At 46.0% G+C, this 20,774-nt stretch overlaps 1 protein-coding gene and 1 long non-coding RNA gene across 3 annotated transcripts in view; both read left to right on the top strand.

The window, feature by feature from the left end:
• Positions 1-20,774, top strand: part of NXN (nucleoredoxin) — a 161,036-nt gene that overhangs the window by 27,773 nt on the left and 112,489 nt on the right. The window lies entirely within an intron of this gene.
• Positions 13,652-20,774, top strand: part of LOC123465576 — a 46,749-nt gene continuing 39,626 nt past the window's right edge. Inside the window, exon 1 of one of the 2 annotated variants that reach the window (XR_006640815.1) lies at positions 13,652-17,149. This is a non-coding gene — a long non-coding RNA (uncharacterized LOC123465576). The other variant, XR_006640816.1, reaches the window with a different exon arrangement.

Genomic DNA, 20,774 nt, shown 5'->3' with positions numbered 1-20,774 from the left:
CTTGATCTCCTTGCAGTCCAAGGGACTCAAGAGTTTTCTCCAACACCACAGTTCAAAAGCATCAGTTCTTTGGCGCTCAGCTTTCTTTATGGTCCAACTCTCACATCCATACATGATTACTGGAAAAACCATGAAAGTAAAAGTGAAAGTCACTCACTTGTGTCCGACTCTTTGCAACCTCATGGACTTACAGTCCATGGAATTCTCCAGGCCAGAATACTGGAGTGGGTAGGCTTTCCCTTCTCCAGGGGATCTTCCTGACCCAGGAATCGAACTGGGGTCTCCTGCATTGCAGGCGGATTCTTTACCAACTGAGCTATCAGGGAAAAACCATAGCTTTGACTAGAGGGATGTTTGTTGGCAAGGTAATGTCTCTGCATTTTAATATACTGTCTAAGTTGGTCATAACTTTTCTTCCAACGAGCAAGCGTCTTTTACTTTCATGGCTTTCTTGAGGAAATGCTTTTTATATGTTTAGTACTAGGGTCCTGGGTCGTTTGCTTTTGTTGCATAAATGATCAAGGGTCGGCATAAAAGTTAGACTTCTAGAAAGAGCAGTTTGGGGAAATGATGAATGTGCATTTCTTACAGAGCTGTCTCTACGGGTTCTCTTGAGCCAAATTTACCATATCATCTGGTTCTTTGCCCTGCTACCATTTTGGGTACAGTTGTTTGGATATATTTTACAGGATTTTCTTTGTAGTCTGCCTCCCCCTCTGAGATCTGCTGTAGTGGAATCTGAATTATTTGAAAGCTGTAATTCAAGATTGTAAAATTCTGGAAGCTTGGGACAGAGTCTGCTTTTGTTTTGGGGGACTTGATGAAGGGGTGAAAAGATTGCTCCCGGCCTGACGGTTTGCTCACCCCACCCTTCCCCCAAACACTAGATGCTCTTCCGGCCTTAGATAAGATCTTTTTTTTTTTTTTTTTTTAAAGAAAAGCTCCTAGTTCTTTCTTACCATGATTTATTTTGAGCTTAAAAGAGCAAACCTTAAACTTCTTGATCTCTGTCCTTGCTCCCTTCCCCCACAGGATCCCTTTCTCTAATTGTATAAAAAGATTTTGAAATTCTTCCTTGATTCTTTCCTGCCTCAAGGGGAAGGGGTGAATCGGCACCAGCTTTATTGCTCCGGTCCGTGATGTTGATCTGAATTCCTTCTCTTGCTTTTTCATGAGTTGAAAGATTTCCTGCTGTGACTGATGGATGTGTATTCGGAGGGTATTGAATTTGAAAGGTGGATGGGACTGCCTTCTGAGTTAAAGGGCTCCTTTTAAGCAACCTTTTCTCCCCTCTTCTGTTTAAAAAAAGTGATTTCTCAAGCGTCAGGCTGTCATCAACCCCACTAATTGTTTAGCCTCCAAGCTGGGCCAGTAGTTGGGGCAAATTACTTCTGGCTGTAGAGCAGTTTAGCCCAAGCATTACCCTCCCAGAAGCTGCTCACCAAATGGTTGTTATCACAGGGTGTCGAGCCTGCGCACGGGGTGAAGGATGGATAATGTCTGCCTGCACCAGCCCCAGCTGCTGCTCCCAGGCTGGAGCTCAGGCTAAGTCCCAGGCCTCCCCAGTGGGGTGGAGGGTCCTCACTTCGCTGCTCTTTCCAGATTGAAGAAGGGAGGTACGGTAAAAGAGGCCAGTGGAGGGAATAGGAGGCTCAGTCTCTGCTCTTCCTATTCTCTTGGGTGATTCCACATCATTGTAGGGAATACAGGTCTCAGCCTCCAAGTGCAGTGGGGAGAGAAGACAGGGAATGGTGCTGGCATCCCAGTTTTGTTAGGCTTCCCTCAGGTGCTTGCTCCAAGTGCAACATCATGGGGTGATTTTCAACCCTGGCTGATAAATTAGGGTCACTGGGGAGCTTTTAAAAATGCAGATTCCTGGGTCTTGTTCACTGCTCTGTCCCCAGCATAGAGCACATGCCTGGTACAGAAAACATGCCATATGTAAAATGAGTGAAGTTCCTGAGCAACCCGTTCTGTCTGCCCATCATGTCTAGGAGAGTGAGTAGGTACCAACTCTCAGCCCGTCATTCATACACAGAGTCCAGACTAGGCTGGAAGGTGTGTCCTTCCTTCCCACATCAAGTCCCCAGCATTCAGACAGCTCTGTACCATCCCACATAAGGTTCTGATGATGATCAGGACTAACATGCTTTTAGGTTAGTACTACGCTCAGGTATTTAGTGGTTAGTGATCTGGAAAGACACAGAGAAGGAAGGATGCTGAGAATAAAGAGTCATAACAAAAATAAAAATCACAGCTTTTATTTGCATATCGGGCGTGCCAACTTTGCCAGGCCCTGTCTAAATGCTTTGTATTAAATTCTCACCCAGCACACTGAGTGAGGTACCACTGGCCTGCGTCATTTTCCTAGAGGTGGAGCCAGGAACTGAACTCTGCCTCTAGCAGCTGCCCTGGAGATGTGCTGAGCTCCCTAATAACAGACCCAGGCTGTCGCTTAAGGTGGAGTCTTCCAGTTGCCAAGCACTGAGATGAAAAGGACTTCCCATGTGCTGCCTCATTTAATCTTCACACAAACTCTGTGAAGTAGGCATCATTACGCCCGTTGTAAAGATGAGGAAACTGAGGCCCAGAGAGATAAGAGATGTGCCCAAAGTGGCAGAATCAGTCAGATGGCTTTCTTTCTAAAACCTATTCTTTCTCCCTGTGTCCCACAATGGCTTATGGGGGCATAGTTTTGGAGAATTGGGAAGCAAATATGGCCTCTTTGACAGGAATGTCTTAGCCTAGGTGTTACTGGAGATAAGGCAGGCTAGAGAATTGGAAAAGGGAGAGCTCAGAATAGCGATTGCATGTAGACTCGGTCAACCTCTTGTCTCCTTTTTGTTAACCCAGCTGCCCCAACACACACACATACCCAGCTACCCCAGCATACACACACACACACACACACACACACACACACCCCCCACCCAGCTACCCCAGCATACACACACACACCCAGCTACCCCAACACACACACACCCAGCTATCCCAACACACACACACACGCCCAGCTACCCCAACACACACACGCACGCCCAGCTACCCCAACACACACACGCACACCCAGCTATCCCAACACACACACACCCAGCTACCCCAACACACACACACCCACCCAGCTACCCCAACACACACACACACACCCAGCTACCCCAACACACACACACACACACACAGCTACCCCAACACACACACACACACCCAGCTATCTCAACACACACACACACCCAGCTACCCCAACACACATGCACACCCCCAGCTACCCCAACACACACACACACACCCAGCTACCCCAACACACACACACACACCCAGCTACCCCAGCATACACACACACACACACACCCAGCTACCCTAGCATACACACACACACCCAGTTACCCTAGCACACACACACACACACACACACCTACCCCAGCACACACACACACCCACACACACACACCCAGCTACCCCAGCACACACACACATATACATACACACACACACACTCTCCTGGCTACCCCAACACACACGCACACACACACACAGCTACCCCAACACACACACACCCAGCTACCCTAGCGCACACACACACACACACAGTCTCTCCCTACCCCAGTGCACGCGCACACACACACACACACACACACTAACATGTGGCTGCCCCAGCACACACACACACACACACACACACACACACACACGAGTCTCTCCCTACCCCAACACACACACACACACACACACTCATGCACAACACACGCATGCACACTCTCTCTCTCTCCCCCAGGGAAGAATGTCTGTAACAGCAAAGAAAGAGCCCTTTGAGCAGCCAACAGGGTGAAAACAGCCAAGGTCCCAGGACCCCAGGGACATTTCCAGCCTGTGGTTTGCTGACCTAACCCAGAGGACCTCCTGATTGGTTGGTCATTTCTGAAAGATTAGCATTTCTATGAAAGGGCAGAATTGATAAGATTCTAGAGAAAGAGGGTAAGAAATGAGATAAGCAACTGGTAACACATAGAAGGTGGCTGCCCCAGACACCCTGAATGAGGAAGGTGCTGTTGGGTCACCTCTGCCCCATGGCTCCTGTAATCTGCTTTTAGGTACTGGGTCCCCCTGTTCATTATCTTGGGAGAAACATCCATACCCTTAGTAGCCACTGGCTTTTCAGTATCCAACTTCTATCTCTGTGATCTTAGTGGCCACTGGCTTTTCAGGGTCCAGCTTCTAACACTGTGATCTGGGAAACACTCATTTCCCAAGGTTCCTTGAAGACCCACTTGGGATTCTAGATCATGCCATTGGGCAGCAAGTTCAGATACTGACTGCCCCCTGATTGCATGAAGCTCATGGGGAATTTCCACACGACGTTCTGTGCTTAAGAAATGTATAGGAATAATTTTCTTTTCTACAAAGAAACATACTTCTTGTCTGTTTTTCTGGAAACATAGCTCCCTTTTAGTGTATCTTCTCTTTTCTAACCTTTGGTAGAGACTTAGGAGAGAAGAGTAATTCCCTTTTGTCTCAGCTCCATCCTGTGTAAACTGATAAGTGTGAGTCCAGAGGAGACAGGGAGAGCGGCGAGCCTGGGGCAAATGGAAGAGGAGTGGGGAGAGCATTCTCATCTCAGAGCAGCAGCCTTGCTGGAACGCAGACCTGGATGATCAGATCTTGCAAAATGTTTACAAACTGTGGGCTCTTCTGATTTCTAAGTGCTGTGCTGTGCTAAGTCGCTTCAGTCCTGTCTGACTCTGTGTGACCCAATGGACTGTAGACCCCCAGGCTCCTCTGTCCTTTGGGATTCTCCAGGCAAGAATACTGGAGTGGGTTGCCATGCCCTCCTCCAGGGGATCTTCCCGACCCAGGGATTGAACCCACGTCTCTTACGTCTCCTGAATTGGCAGGTGGGTTCTTTAGCACTAGTGCCTCCGTTGTTAACTAATTGAAATTTAAAACATTGTGTATGTGTGTCAAACAACACATCTGAGGGCCCGATTTGGCCCTTGGTGGGCTCTTGGTGATTTTAGCTTTAAGGATAACTGCTGGGGTGCAACTCCCAATGCTGCACTCTGTACCTGGTCTGTACCTGGCAGACTGGGAGGGGCGGGGGCAGAGGGGGAGACATTCACGAGTATGGATGAGTGGGTTCCAGGGAATTTAAAGAGAAAAGAAGAAGAGAATTTTCCTTTTTAAGGAGAATTTCTCTTTCTCCTTAAAGAGAAAAGACCCTACCTGGGTCAGAGAAGCAATAAAGAACAAGAGAAGATGGCACTCAGTCCTGTGAAAGGAATCAGAAGGCAAGCCCAGGACCCCTCGCATTGGTCATAGAAGCTCCCCCAAGAAGGGCAGGGCTTGCCTCCACCTGGAAGGCAGGGAAGAAGGAACATTTAGGGAGATTTCCCAACAGGACTCAAAAGTGGTCATAACACTTACGCTCCACATAGCACTGGACTGGTTTCAGAGTACTTTCTTAGACTTCCCTCGTGGTCCAGTGGTAAAGAATCTGATTTGCGACGCAGGGGATGCGGATTCAATCTGTGGTTGGGGAACTAAGATCCCACGTGCAATGGAGCAACTAAGCCCAGGAGCCGCATTGAAAAAGATCCTGCATGCTGCAACTAAGACCGGATGCACTCAAATTACTTAATTAATAATAAAAAAACCCCAAACTCAAAATGCTTTCCCCAGTATGTATTCCTGACAACAGTGCTGGGATATGGCAGAACTCACATTTATAGAGACTGAGGAAAAATAGGCCAGAGATCAAGCCCCATGCCCACGCTTTGCCTGCTCTTTTCCACATTATCCACCGAACCACCCTGTGAGGTAGGTGCTATTTAAATCCTCTTTCTTCACGTGAGGAAGTTGAGGCTCAGAGAAGTAAAGTGACTTACTCAAGCCATGCAAATTAGCAAGTGACAGAGGCGGGCATCAAAGCTCAGACCTGTCCCCTAAATCCAGCCTCTACATTCACATAAGTGTCGTGGACTACACAGCTGTAAAAGTCAGACCGGGGACTCGCACCCAGTTCCTGGGAGGGCCTGGGATGGATGTGCTTGCTGGGAATAGAAGTGAAGAAGTCTGCACTGCGGGTAGGGCTGGAGAAGCAGACTAGAAAGTTTACACTGAATATAAAATGATTAAAGCAGCTCTTAAAGGGTTTTGAGCAGAAGCATGAGATGATGATTGTGGCGTGTGAGCAAAATTATTACGGTACAGTTTTGTTGGAGGCACTAGAAGGGGAAAGACCGGCCTGTGAGGCTAATGCGAAGGCGTGCGTCAGGGCGGTGACAAAGTGAGTGGCTTGTTACAGGGACAGGCCTGAAGACTGCAGAAGAGGGCTTTCGGCCTCTCTTGGCAATTCCACGAGTTCTTTAGGGAGAAATCCTCCCTGTTACAGATAGTACGTTGTGGATTATCGAGACCACCATTCAGAGAGCTTTCTGGCGAGCCCGGGGCGCGTCCGCTTCCATTTCAGAAAAATCCATTTTTCTATTTTGTGCCATCTTCTCACTGTGTTTCACAGTTGGTAGGAGGTTTATCACTGTTGGGTTTGAAATTTTCCCCTGTGTGGCCCTCACCTGGAAGAAAACACTGACCCCACTGGCCACAATTTAAGACATTTTGACCTCTGCCCAAGCATTCCTGGATTTTTCTGTTTAGTTTCTAGCAGGAAATCCCAAAACAAAGCCTGATGTTTTCGAGGTGGGAATGAGGGAGAGATTTCAACCTTCCCTCCCCACATCTCTCACCACTTTTACCCCAACAACTGACAAACCCAGTTAATTTGTCAGATAAAAGAAAAAAACTCTGGTCATTTTTAGCTACTTAAACCACATAAACAAATACACAAAGATCCACCAGACTCTTGGCCCTTTGCCGGCTGTTTAACTGGAAGAACCCTCCCATGGCTCACAGCATCACCACTGATTGAAGCAGAGAGAACAGGTAAGAGAAGGTGCCTCAGCTCATAGGAGCACAAAGCAAGGCTTTTGCAGCTGATGGGAAAATCACGGCTTTATTTTTTTTTTAATTTAAATATTTATTTATGATTCATTTTTCTTTTGCTGCTCTGGGTCTTAGTTGTGGCACGTAGGATCTTTAGTTGTGGCCTGTGAACTCTTGGTGGTGGCCTGTGAGATCTGTTTCCCTGACCAGTGATCTAACCTGGGCCCCCAGCATTGGGAGCACAGAGTTGTAACCATCGGACCACCAGGGAAGTCCTGACTCCTTTACTTACTTATATTTAAAAAAAAATTGTTTTGGTCATGCTTGAACCCGGGCCCTTGGCAGTGAAATCAGCACTGAATCCTAACCACTGGCCTGCCAGGGAATTCCCAGAAAAATCACTCCTTTAGAAGGTAGCCCTTGTCCATAGAGGTCTGGTATAAACTTTAAACGTCAAAGTCAGAAGTATACTTGATCTCCTTGGAATTTGGGTCTAATATGGGTGATATTGGAACAAGATATAGATTCCAAGCTCTCTGTAGAGAAGTTTTAGCAAGTTATGTATAAAAAAAATTTTTTTTAATTTTTTTTTAGTGGAAGAGTTGTTGGGCTAAATGACCTTTCAGAAGGCTTATTTTCTGTTGCAGTAGAGCACCCCTAACAATGGACCGTTTTAGGCGTTTTTAAGTGTGTTGTCCAGCTGTCACCATCATACATCTCTAGAACTTTCTCATCTTCCCCAGCTGAAACTCTGTACCTAAAGCTGTGTGCCTGTTAAACAGTAACTCCTCATTCCCTCCCCTTCCAGCCCCTGAGAACCAGCATTCTACTTCCCGTTTCTGAATTTGACTCACCTAGGGCCCTCATCTAAGTGAAGCCATGCGGAATTTGTCCTTTTGTGTCTGGCTCATTTCACTGAGCATCATCAGTCATGTTCATCCATGTTGTAGCATGTATCAGGATTTCCTTTGTTTTTAAGGCTGACTAGAATTCTGCCATCTTTTGAATGTACCACATTATTGCTTATCCATTCACCTGTCAGGAGACATAGAGCTAAATTTTAAGGTCTTTTCCAGCGTTGTGATTTTATGACTATCTGATTTTCCTTTTCTAACCTCTTGTTGTTGTTGTTGTTGTTCATGAAACAGGACAAGCAATAATAGATTCTTTGGGCAGGGTTAATTTCATATTTGTTAGTAATGTTCTTTTAAAGAAAGATATATGATTTAATGACAAGGTATTATTGCTTAGTATGTTCAGTGACTGAGGGCTGGGAGAAGTGAGGTGGACAAAGTATGTTCAGTTGTTGAGAGTGTTGAGAGTAGACCTTCCTGGGAGTGAGAGCAGAGGACCTGGCCAGGGAATCCTTCCGCCTTCCCACTGTGATCTCAGAACCCTCCGTCAGTAGATCTCCTTGGAACCTCCATTTTCCTCTCTGTATCTTTTCTCTGGAGGTCCGTGCACCAGAACAGTTAATATGGAGCTGGGAGGCAGTTGCCCACAGGGTAACCTCATGCAGGACAAGTACCTTGGTTGAGAGATTTAAAATTCACAAACATTTGAGTCAAGAGAGAATTATGACGCCTGAGAAGGAGCTAACCCTAATATTTACCTTTAGCAATTGACAGCTTATTTTAAAGCAGTGAAGTATGTTGGCACAGGGAAGGGAGGATGGAGTCTCGCGCCTGTCTTCCCCGTAGTAAATTCAAGGAGGCAAACACATGCTGTGAATTTATGGCTGTGCAGTGGAATCCTGTTTTTAGGTGTTCTGGAAAGCCCACTGGGTTGTTGTACAATAAGACAAGTGGTGAGGTGCCAGTTCTGAGTAGTGGTGGGGAGACTTGTCCAGGCGATAGTTTCGTGAGGGGAGCTGCCTTTGACCTCAGTGGAATTGATTTTTGGCAGTCCTATTGTTGCATTTTCTTTTTTTTTTTTTTTTTTGGCCACACAGCGAGGCATGCAGGATCCCCATTCCCTGACCAGGGATTGAACCTGCACCCCCTGCAGTGGAAGCATGGAGTCTTAACCAGTGGACCACCAGGGAACTCCCACTAATGTTGCATTTTAAAGTTGCTCAAGATTTTTTTTTTTCTTCTTTTACCAACACATCTATTGGGATTATTTTTTCTTTTTTAGGAGTAGTACAGGATCATTGTAGAAAATTAGAAAGTACAGAAAAGTGCATAGAGGGGAAAATCACCTACAGGTCTTGTACCAGAGGTAACTGATGTTCCTGTGTCACAAGGCAGCCTTATCTGTTTTCTGTGTATGCATATTTCCATGTAAGAATATAGTCTTCTAAAAGATGATCTTCAGTAGCCACATGGTATTCCACTATATAAATGAGCCATTTAGAATTTAACAATTTATAATTTAGCATTTAACAATTGCCAGTCATGGGAAACAGACCAGTTCCAAATTTTGTTGTAATCAATGCTGTTAGAAACTTGCCTTTTAAAAGATTTGTTATTTATCTGTTCATCGGCTGTGCTGGGTCTTCACTGCCGCATTGGATTTTCTCTAGCCGCGGCAAGCAGGGCCGCTCTAGTTGCGGTGGGCAGGCTTCTTGTTGCAGTGGCTTCTCGTGCTGCAGAGCACAGGCTGTAGGCGCGCAGGCTGCAGCAGTGCGGGTCCCAGGCTCTCGAGCACAGGCTCAATAGCTGTGGCACATAGGCTTGTTGCTCTGTGGCATGTGGGGTTTTCCTGGACCAGAGATCAAACCTGGATCGAACTTGTGTCTCCTGCATTGGCAGGCGGATTCTCTACTGCTGAGCCACCAGGGAAAACCCTGAACTTACTTCTGTATACGTCCTTGTGCGTATCGTTGGTTGGTTTGGTAGGATAAATTCCTAAGAATTACTTGGTGGAAGAGTCTGTTACATTTTAGTTATTATTTCCTTTTCATTTGTTCTAGCCTCAATTTTATCTTCTTTCATGTTTTCTTTCCCTGCTTTCATTGTGTTCTTCTCAATGCTATTTGTTCATTTATTTGACCCCACCACACGGCAGGCAGGTTCTTAATTTCCTGACCAGAAATTGAACCTATGCTCCCTGCACTGGAAAGCAGATTCTTTTTATTTATTTATTTATTTTAATTGGGGGATAGCTACTTTACAACATTGTTGTGATTTTTGTCACATATTGACATGAATCAGCCATGGTTGTACATGTGTCCCCCATCCTGAACCCCCTTCCCTCCCCATCCCGTCCCTCAGGGTTGTCCCAGTGTACCGGCTTTGAGTGCCCTATTTCATGCATCAAACTTGGACTGGTGATCTGTTTCACATATGGTAATATATATATTTCAGTGCTATTCTCTCAAATCATCCCACCCTCGCCTTCTCCCGCAGAGTCCAAAAGTCTGTTCTTTATATCTGTGTCTCTTTCGCTCTCTTGCATATAGGGTCATCATTACCATCTTTCTAAATTCCATCAGTTCAGTTCAGTTACTCAGTCGTGTCTGACTCTTTGCGACCCCATGCGCTGCAGCACGCTAGGCCTTCCTGTCCAACACCAACTCCCGGAGCCCACCCAAACTCATGTCCATTGATGCCATCCAGCACCAACTCCCGGAGCCCACCCAAACTCATGTCTATTGATGCCATCCAACCATCTCATCCTCTGTCTTCCCCTTCTTCTGCCTTCAATCTTTCCTAGCATCAGGGTCTTTTCAAATGAATCAGCTCTTCGCATCAGGTGGCCAAAGTATTGGAGTTTCAGCTTCAGCATCAGTCCTTCCAATGAACACCCAGGACTGATCTCCTTTAGGATGGATTGGTTGGATCTCCTTGCAGTCCAAGGGATTCTCAAGAGTCTTCTCCAACACCATAGTTCAAAAGCATCAATTCTTCGGTGCTCAGCTTTCTTTATAGTCCAACTCTCACATCCATACATGACTATTGGAAAAACCATAGCCTTGACTAGACGGACCTTTCTTGGCAAAGTAACGTCTCTGCTTTTGAATATGCTGTCTAGGTTGGTCATAACTTTCCTTCCAAGGAGTAAGTGTCTTTTAATTTCATGGCTGCAGTCACCATCTGCAGTGATTTTGGGCCCCCCAAAATAAAGTCTCTCACTGTTTCCACTGTTTCCCCATCTATTTGCATGAAGTGATGGGACCAGATACCATGATCTTAGTTTTCTGAATGTTGAGCTTTACGCCAACTTTTTCACTCTCCTGTTTCACTTTCATCAAGAGGCTCTTTAGTTCCTCTTCACTTTCTGCCATAAAGGTGGTGTCATCTGCATGTCTGAGGTTATTGATATTTCTCCTGGCAATCTTGATTCCAGCTTGTGCTTCCTCCAGCCGAGCGTTTCTCATGACGTACTCTGCATATAACTTAAATAAGCAGGGTGACGATATACGGCCTTGACGTACTCCTTTTCCTATTTGGAACCCGTCTGTTGTTCCATGTCCAGTTCTAACTGTTGCTTCCTGGCCTGCATACAGGTTTTTCAAGAGGCAGGTCAGGTGGTCTGGTATTCCCATCTCTTTTAGAATTTTCCACAGTTTATTGTGATCCACACAGTCAAAGGCTTTGGCATAGTCAATAAAGCAGAAATAGATGTTTTCCAGAACTCGCTTGCTTTTTCAATGATCCAGCAGATGTTGGCAATTTGATCTCTGATTCCTCTGCCTTTTCTAAAACCAGCTTGAACATCTGGTTATATAAATTCCATATATATGCATTAATATACTGTATTGGCGTTTTTCTTTCTGACTTACTTCACTCTATATAATAGGCTCCAGTTTCATCCACCTCTTTGGAACTGATTCAAATGCTTTCTTTTTAATAGCTGAGTAATATTCCATTGTGTATATGTACCACAGCTTTCTTATTCATTCATCTGCCAATGGACATCTAGGTTGTAAAATTAGCCACTGGACCACTGGGAAAGTCCCTTCTCAGTTCTACAGGATTGGTTCTGTTGGGTGTTTTAAATTGTCTTTAAATGGAAATTTTAAAAGTACAATTGCATTTTTGGTTTCCTTATAATATTTTCTCATCTTAGTCAATTAAAAAAATTTTTTTTTTGGTCTGAAAACAAGCATACATTTTCCTTCTGTTTCCACTAGCCTACTCTTTGTATCTTCAATGGAACATTTTTTTAGTGGAACTTTAAATATATATATAATTTATTTATTTTTGGCTGTGCTGGGTGTTCTTTCTGTGCAGGCTGTCTCTAGACGCAGAGAGTAGGGGCGGCTCTAACTGTGGCGCTCAGGCTTCTCATTGCAGTGGCCTCTCTCGCTGCGAAGCACAGGCTCCATGCTGAGAGGGCTTCAGTAGTTGCGGTGCCAGCTCAGTAGCTACAGTTCCCGGGCTCTAGAGCACAGGCTCAATAGTTGTGGCACACCAGTTTAGTTGCTCTATGGCATGTGGGGGAGAAGGCAGTGGCACCCCACTCCAGTACTCTTGCCTGGAAAATCCCATGGACGGAGGGGCCTGGTAGGCTGCAGTCCATGGGGTTGCGAAGAGTTGGAGATGACTGAGCGGCTTCACTTTCGCTTTTCATTTTCATGCATTGGAGCAGGAAATGGCAACTCACTCCAGTGTTCTTGCCTGGAGAATCCCAGGGACAGAGGAGCCTGGTGGGCTGCTGTCTACGGGGTCGCAGAGTCGGACACGACTGAAGCGACTTAGCAGCAGCAGCAGCAGCATGGCATGTGGGATCTTCCTGAATCAGGGATCAAACCCATGTCTCCTGCAGTGACAGGCAGATTCTTTACCACTGAGTCACCAGGGAAGCCCTTCAGTGGAACATTTTATACATTACTGTTGTGATGCTGAATATTTCTGGAAGCTTCGTAGTCTATATTGTTTGTCCTGGAATGAAGGAAGTTTTGTTAAGTCCTGTATTTGCCCATGGAAAGGACAAATTTCTTACTTGGTTCCCCTCTGCCTGCCTTGTTGCTGACAGAGCCTCCCTTTGGATCTTGAGTGTGTTAGTATAAATTTATGTCACTCTTTCGGCCCTCCAGTCTCCCCATGGGGGGTTCTAGCAGGGAATGTCTCTTTTCTCTTTCTTCTGTGTTTGTTGTAGCTGCTGAGATGAGGTCAGCTTTATGCTTGGGGCTTTTTTTTCTTTTTTCTTACTGACAGCTGTAAGCTGTGACCTTGGCCAGCCCACCAGTTTGTCACATCCAGGCAAACTCTTGCCGTCCTGATGTAGATACCACACCTCTGTCTTTGGACCCCCATCCTGGGCTTTTCAGTTACTGCTTATTCTAACTCTCAGGCCACTCTGTCCTCTAGTGCTGGCCCCTGTATGTCAGGGATCATTGGCTGGGTTTCACCAAGGTCCCTTTCACTTATTTACTCTTTTTGTTCTGCTGCTGATGCTTAGAAGGGCCATCGCAGGACTTCCCTGATGGTCCAATGGTTAAGAATCCACCTGCCAGTGCAGGGGACACAGGTTAGATCCTGGTCCAAGAAGATCCTACATACCTCAGAGCAACTTTTAGCTCGTGTGCCACAAATACTGAAGCCCACGTGCCTGGAGCCCACTTACTGCAACTAGAGAAAGCTTGAGCAGCAACGAAGCCCCAGTGCAGCCAGAAATAAATAAATAAATAGTTGTTGTTGTTGGGGCTTCCCTGGTGGCTCAGCGGTAAAGAACCCGCCAGCCAGTGCAGGAGACAAGGGTTCGATGCCTGGGCTGGGAAGATCCCCGGAGAAGGAAATGGTAGCTCACTCTAGTATTCTTGCCTGGGAAATCCCATGGACAGAGGAGCCTGGCAGGTTACAGTCCATGGGGTCGCAAAGAGTCAGACACGATTTAACGACTAAACAACAACAGCATAAATATTAAAGAATGAAAACAAAACAAAAAGAAGGGCAATTGCAAGTCTGGCCTTGGTAGCCTTTTCAAATCTGGCCCCAGCCACACTATTTCTATCTAGCAGCAATTCCTTTTCCTCCTTCCCTCCCTCCTTCCCTTCCTTCCTTCCTGTCTGTTTAGCAAGCATAAATCTTCCAGGTTGTTATTTAGGGAGGAGAGACTAGCCCCCTCAGCCTGCATGGATCCCTCTGTTTTTTTCCGCTGGGTGCAGCATTTCCCTTCCCTGCTGGCCTGCCGCTGAGTGCTGCTCTGGGCCAGATGACTTCAAAGCCACCCCTCCCTCCCTGAGGTAGCTGTCCTTAAACTAAAACTCAAACGAAAGACATTTCTGAGCTCTTTAAAAATAATAATAATAACAATAATAAAACGTCCTGTGAATTCTCTTGCTTTTCATGTGGTTCCTTGCCTCTCTCTGACAGCATGACCTGTTCTGGGCTGCCAGCTCCAATTCCTTTGATGTCTGTCTCCAGGATACCTCCCTGGAATCTGTGCAGAGCGGAGTGAAATTGTCTGGCATGTGTGTGTTGAGGGAGGCGGTAGGGAGAAGCCCCAGCAACTTTGTGTACGTGTTCGGAAGGAAATGAGGTTTCACTGGCAATAACCTTGGAAGAACATATGTTCTTCTTGATTATGGAGAATATTCCAGTTTTCTTGTCTTTTCACCACCCCACCTCCAATTTTCCCTTCAGCCACTGCTTCAGTATTCATGGTGCCCTGATCATCCATCGTCTAGTGGTTTCCTTCAGGTAATTTTGTTGTTTTCCAGATTCTTCAAAGCAACCTGTCTCTCCTCTGGCCAGTGCCTGGGATCTTCTTTTGAGGCATGCCTCTCCATTAAGCACAACAAAAAATTATTTATTATTACAGAGAATTTTAGATTACACAGAAGGGTCATAATCTCATGAACTCCATATACCCATTATCCAGCTGAAGCAATAGTCAGTTCACAGCCAATTTGGTTTCATCTATATCTTTCACAGCCTCCCTCCCCTTCTGTTATTTTGAGGCAGATCTCAGCTGTTGTATCATTTCCGCCATATTGAAATATGATATATAGAAGGTTAGAGTTTGAAGAACAATCAGTAACACTGTTACTGTACCCCCAAATTAATAATTCCTAAATAATATTAAGTATCTAATTAGCATTCAAATATTTCATATATCAAAATATCATATCTATATATATGTCAGCATTTAAAATGACATGTATATCTTGATTCAGTCTCAAGATTTCTTAACTGTTTACCTAACCAAAACCTAAAGAGCTGCAATTAGACATTTCACCTCCAAACTAGCTAGGGGAATTCTGTGCAGGGCACTCAATTTGGGATGTGTGGCCAGGCACTTACCCAGAAGGGTGCTGGCCCCATGCTACAGACCTTCCTAGTCAGGCCCTATGGCTGCAGCTCTGGGTTCTTTCTCCCCTTGGTCGTGGAGCCCCTGGGTATAGACAATTTCCTCATAAACTTTGAGTCTCTGGGGTCACTTCAGATTTTTGTTCCGTATGTTATACAAACCTAAAGCATTTAAACATGTTGTTCCTTTTTTCTTATTTAATTGACTTACATAGCATTCAGTGCACCTAACATTGTTCTAAGCATTTTTGCATATTAACTGTCTAATTATCACAATAACCCTAAAGATAAGCTTATAGGGACCAGAGGAAAAGGGTGGCTTTTTGTCTCTCTTATATCAGTAGGTTTTGTGATAGTGAACACATGTCCCATATTTTCTGGGACACTCCCAGTTTTATATCATTTTAACTTTTTTAGAAAAAAATGTGAGTTTATACATGTGTGAACTGTGATGCCTTTGTGAAGTATTCATATGTACTTGCAAGTTAGAAACTCTCTTCCAAGCCACATATTCTGAAAACCAGTTCAGTTGACATTCCCTGCACCCTTGAAGTCAGGTGTTGGCAGCATCCTTCTTTCCTCACTCTTTGCACGTGAGACCAGGGTTTGGCGTCCCAGAAAGCAGGCAGGCCAGCATACCTTGCTGTCCTCTCCCTGCTTCTCGCCAGCTTAACGCTTTTCATCCAGCTCTGTTCTTTTCCACAGCTGAGTCCAGTCTTCAGGTCACTCTGGGGACTGGGAGGCTTAGAAGGAAAGAGTCACTGGCTGAGTGTGTCGTTTCCCAGACAGGGCTTTCCTGGGGATGAACGCTGCCGGGTGTGAGGGCTGCACCTGCCCCACAGCCACGCTCCAAGCACGCATCACTGTGGTGCTCAGACAAAGGGCAGCTCTTCCACTCTCAATGGGGGGAAAAGGTAAAAGAGAACCGGAAGGCTTTGTCACGAGAACATGTTTGGTCTAATGAGAGAAGATTGCTTTAACCATGCATGTCCTCTGTACTGGGGCCTGATCAGATGAGTGGGGGCAGGTGATACGGAGAGACCCCAGCCATCCTTTGGAGGCCGATTGATGTGAGCCGAGGGGATTTGAGGATAGTGTAGCCTTGTGGTTAAGGCTGTAGGTTTTATCTAGGGATGTTTGAAGGATGCCAAGCAGACCCTTGTGTGGTTGGTGTGGTATGAAAGGTGTATGCTCCCAAGAACCACAGCCATCAACACCCACATTAATAGCCTTCTCTCCCAGGGCTTCGTCAGAGCAGTGCCTTCTGTTAAGGTTGTGTTCTGCATTGCTCAGGACCTCATACGCAGAAAGCGCTCGATATATTCACAATGGGCTTCCCTGGTGGCTCCCCAGTAAAGAATCTGTCTGCAATGCATGAGACTCGGGTTCCACCCTGGGGTTGGGAGGATCCGCTGGAGAAGGGAAAGGCAACCCACTCCAGTATTTCTTGCCTGGGAAATCCCATGGACAGAGGAGCCTGGTGGGCTACAGTTCATGGGGTCACAAGAGTTGGACACGACTTATCGACTGCACAACAACTCACACTGAATGAGCTGCACATAGCTCATTGGTTGGAATACTCGTTCACTGCAGTCCTCCATGGACCCCAAAGCTGGTGTCTGTTTCCTTTCACACGACCTCACCAGATCTTCTCCAAACATTATCACCTAAGTTCTTCCTTATTCTGCCTTAACCAGAAGGTTCACAGGCTGAGGTTTCCCTCAGCCACACCTGGACCCGATCAATTTCCTAGGTCTCAGTTTCCAAGAATTGCCCTTCCCCAAACCTCATTGCCTGGTCGGCTACCCACGAAATGGCCTCTGGTTTCTCATCGTCCTGTCGGCACCCTCATCAAGTGGGAGCCCCCCACTTCTCAGTGTTGTTAAGCTGAGGGGGGCTTGGCCGTCAAACAGACCACACAGTATAGCAGAGGTGGTGACTTCTTGCCAGAGAAGAATCGGAGCAATTGGGGTGGAGACCTGCGGTTCTTCTAAAGAGCACAGAAGAGTGATGCAATCGTGAGTGGCAGTAAACGGTACTCTGCCCAACTAGAAAGTCAGCTTGGGAACGGGTTAGGAGAATGTTCTTAATTGGGTTGGAATTTGGCCTGACTTGGGACTTTATTGACCATCAGTCATCAATTCAAGATCTTTTTCAGAAGTGACTCCCTGGTTTTCTTCTTATTGTCCTGCCTGAGTTTCCTGAAGTCAGCACTTATTGCTTTTACAAAGTTAAGAAGAAAAATGCCATTGAAATAGAAGCAAGAACGTCACATCATTTGTTGCATTGTATAGCACGGCATGTGATCCCGTCTTCCCCCATCTGTTTGTTTTTCAATTAATTCAGGGTAAAGGCTGTTTGTGCTCAAGGCTTAAGGACCTTAGCTGCTTGCATTGGAATCTGTGAATTTTGTCTGAATTGATAGCTCTCTGCTATTCATGACAGCTTTTATTTATTTATTTTATAAGAAGCCGCTTACACGAAGGCAGATTTTCAAACTGGCCGTGTATCATTCAGGATAAACAGCTTGCTAGTAAGTGCATAATGGGGATATGGATTTACTGTAGGGGTCTTGAGTATTTTTTATAGGCATTGTTTTAGGTCAGTGGGAGGCAGAGATGAAAGGATGTTTCAAGATAAGCCCTGTGAGTAATTTTGTGTTGCAGTGAGGACTTGAGATGGAGGGGATTGGCTTTGGCATTCATGCTCTGTCCTGCTGCAGAAAGCGTCCTGGAGCAGAATGTGCTGCCCAGCACGCATCGGCAGGACAGGGGCTCTCACTTTGGCTTGGATTTGGGAATCGAGCATGTGGTGAGTCTAACGTTAGACAGTCAGTTCTGACCCTCCCCCAGTGCCCTATCTTTCTTGTGTCCCTCTTTGTGTGCACCAAGTCTCCCCCCACACCCCGCCTCCTTTCTATTGTGCTCTCTCTCCGAGCAGTTGTTTAATTTATTTCTTGGCTGCTTATCTTTTTATTAATCAGATCTTCTGCAGCGGCCAGGCTCTTCTCCCAGAGGCCTTGCCTCGGTCTTGTGATGCACACTCACCAGTTAGGATGGTTCTGTGTCTTAGACGCACATGTGGGCTTCTGTCGGTAGTAAATGCAACCTGGAGGATAAAATCGTATCGGGAAAACCGAATTCCTCTTGCCTGATTGTGACAATATTGTGTCTTGGGCCCAGCGGCACCCAGAGTGAGACACTTAAGTCATGTTGCCTTTTGGAAATTTTGAAGATGTGGAAAGGCGTGAATTTTAAGTCCTCCTGGGAGATTCAGGTTGCAAATATTAATGGGAAGGAGCTGTTACAAGTGGTCGTGAAGACTGGAACGGTTTAAAGAGGGAGCCTGGATGCTCCATCTCTAATTTCTTTTGTGATCTTGGACCATTCAAACCAGTGGAAAGAATATTTTTACTAAGCACTGACATAGCTTTCCTGTGTCTTATTGCTCATCTTTAAAAGAGGGACTGAATAATTCTAAGTTCTCTCCAGCTCTAAAATGCTAAGCAAATATCCAGTGGTTACGTGGATTCAGATGCAGTTGAGGATGTGTAGACTTTCTAAGAAAAACCAGTGTACCGGTTGACTTGAAATAAATAATCCATAAAAAGAATCTTAGAACAGTATAGCTAATGTGTTGTATAATACTGCTGCTGCTGCTGCTGCTGCTAAGTCGCTTCAGTCGTGTCCGACTCTGTGCGACCCCATAGATGGCAGCCCACCAGGCTTCCCTGTCCCTGGGATTCTCCAGGCAAGAACACTGGAGTGGGTTGCCATTTCCTTCTCCAATGCATGAAAATGAAAAGTGAAAGTGAAGTCGCTCAGTCATGTCCGACTCTTCTCGACCCCATGGACTGCAGCCTATTGGGCTCCTCTGTCCACAGGGTTTTCCAGGCAGGAGTACTGGAGTGGGGTGCCATTGCTACTACTGATAATAGCCACATATGCTATGCTATGCTATGCTAAGTCGCTTCAGTCATGTCTGACTCTGTGCAACCCCATAGACAGCAGCCCACCAGGCTCCCCCGTCCCTGGGATTCTCCAGGCAAGAACACTGAAGTGGGTTGCCGTTTCCCTCTCCAATGCGTGAAAGTGAAGTCGCCCTGTCGTGCCCGACTCTTAGCGACCCCATGAACTGCAGCCTACCAGGCTCCTCCGTCCATGGGATTTTCCAGGCAAGAGTACTGGAGTGGGGTGCCATTGCCTTCTCTGAGCCACATATAGTGAACACTTATGTGTGAGACATCAGCCTAATTTTTTTTGAATTTATTAATCTACCTAACAACCCTATGAGGTAAGTGCTGTTATTGGCCCATTTTATAGATGCCTTAAACTAAGGTGCAGGGAAGTTAGATAACTTATAAGATCACAGATTGGTAAGTGATACAGCTGGGATTCAAATCCAGACAGGCTGACTCCAAGCCCAGCCTCTTCACCAGCATACCCTATTGCCGCTATGGTTCTTTCATTAAGAGTATGTCACATAAGACCTCTGGCGTAATTTCCCAGCCCTCAAATAGCTTCGAGGAGCTTCGGGCCCTCTTTCATGGCAGTGAGAAGAAATGCCACGAAGTTGTTCTGAAATCCTTATCTTGTGGATGGCAGGCAGGGAGAGACAACAGGCCCCTCAGTGTGGCACCCAGAAGAGACCTAAGAAAGTGGACCACAGATGGGGATCTCCTGTTGTTCCTTCCCAAGTTTCAGTTCATCACTTACACTAAGATGCTAATCTTTCTCCAACACCACTGCCACTCAGCAACTAACTTGAGCAATACTTCGGGTTGCCTGCAGGGCCCATCCCTCCCATCTGGGTGCTGCTCCACCCTTGCCCAAATTCAGTTTTAGTCTTCACTACTCTCCAGGGCATTCCCCTCTCCACTCCCACAGGCAAGCCTGTGTCCTCACAGACCCCACGCCCCGGCTCATTCCCACTCCCCTCTCTTTGCCCTGGTTGTTCCTCCTGTCTGGAATGTCTTCCCTTCTACACTCTGCCTGTCCAAACCCAATTATGCCCTCCACAAAGCCTTCTTCAACTCTCAGATATTCCATCCTGGGAACCTTTGGTGTTATTTTCTTATCGGCAATTGGGCACTTACTTATGTTGATTTATAATTTTCCTTTTGCTTTCCAAGCTGTATTATAAGCCTTTTGAAGGAAGGGAACAGGACTGAAAATGTAGATGACTCTGTTTTTGTTCAGGTGGGACTCTGACCAGTCCTAATTTGGTTTCTGGAACTTCCATTTTAATTTCCCTGATTAAGGCTAATTAGGCACACACATCGGCTCATCAGCCCCCAGACCTAAATCCAGCAAGTCTTTTTGTTGTTGTTTAGTCTCTGAGTCATTTCCAACTCTTTGCGACCACGTGAACCATAGCCTGCCAGGCTCTTCTGTCCATGGGATTTCTCAGGCAAGGATACTGGAGTGGGTTGCCATTTCTTCCTCCAGGGGATCTTCTCAACCCAGGGATGGAACTCGCATCTCCTGCATTGGCAGGTGGATTCTTTACCACTGAGCCACCTGGAAAGCAACAAGGCTGTTTAAGAGAAAGGAAAATGAGCCCTATTTCATTCAGCCAATAATAGGCTCCTGAAATTCATTACCATAAGAAAGAAAATATGTGGAAAATTATAAATCATTAATG

The sequence above is a fragment of the Bubalus bubalis genome, chromosome 3 (assembly GCF_019923935.1).
Source record: "Bubalus bubalis isolate 160015118507 breed Murrah chromosome 3, NDDB_SH_1, whole genome shotgun sequence".
Lineage (NCBI taxonomy): Eukaryota > Metazoa > Chordata > Mammalia > Artiodactyla > Bovidae > Bubalus > Bubalus bubalis.
Note: the sequence above shows the minus strand (reverse complement) of the source record. Positions and strands in the feature narration are given on the sequence as shown.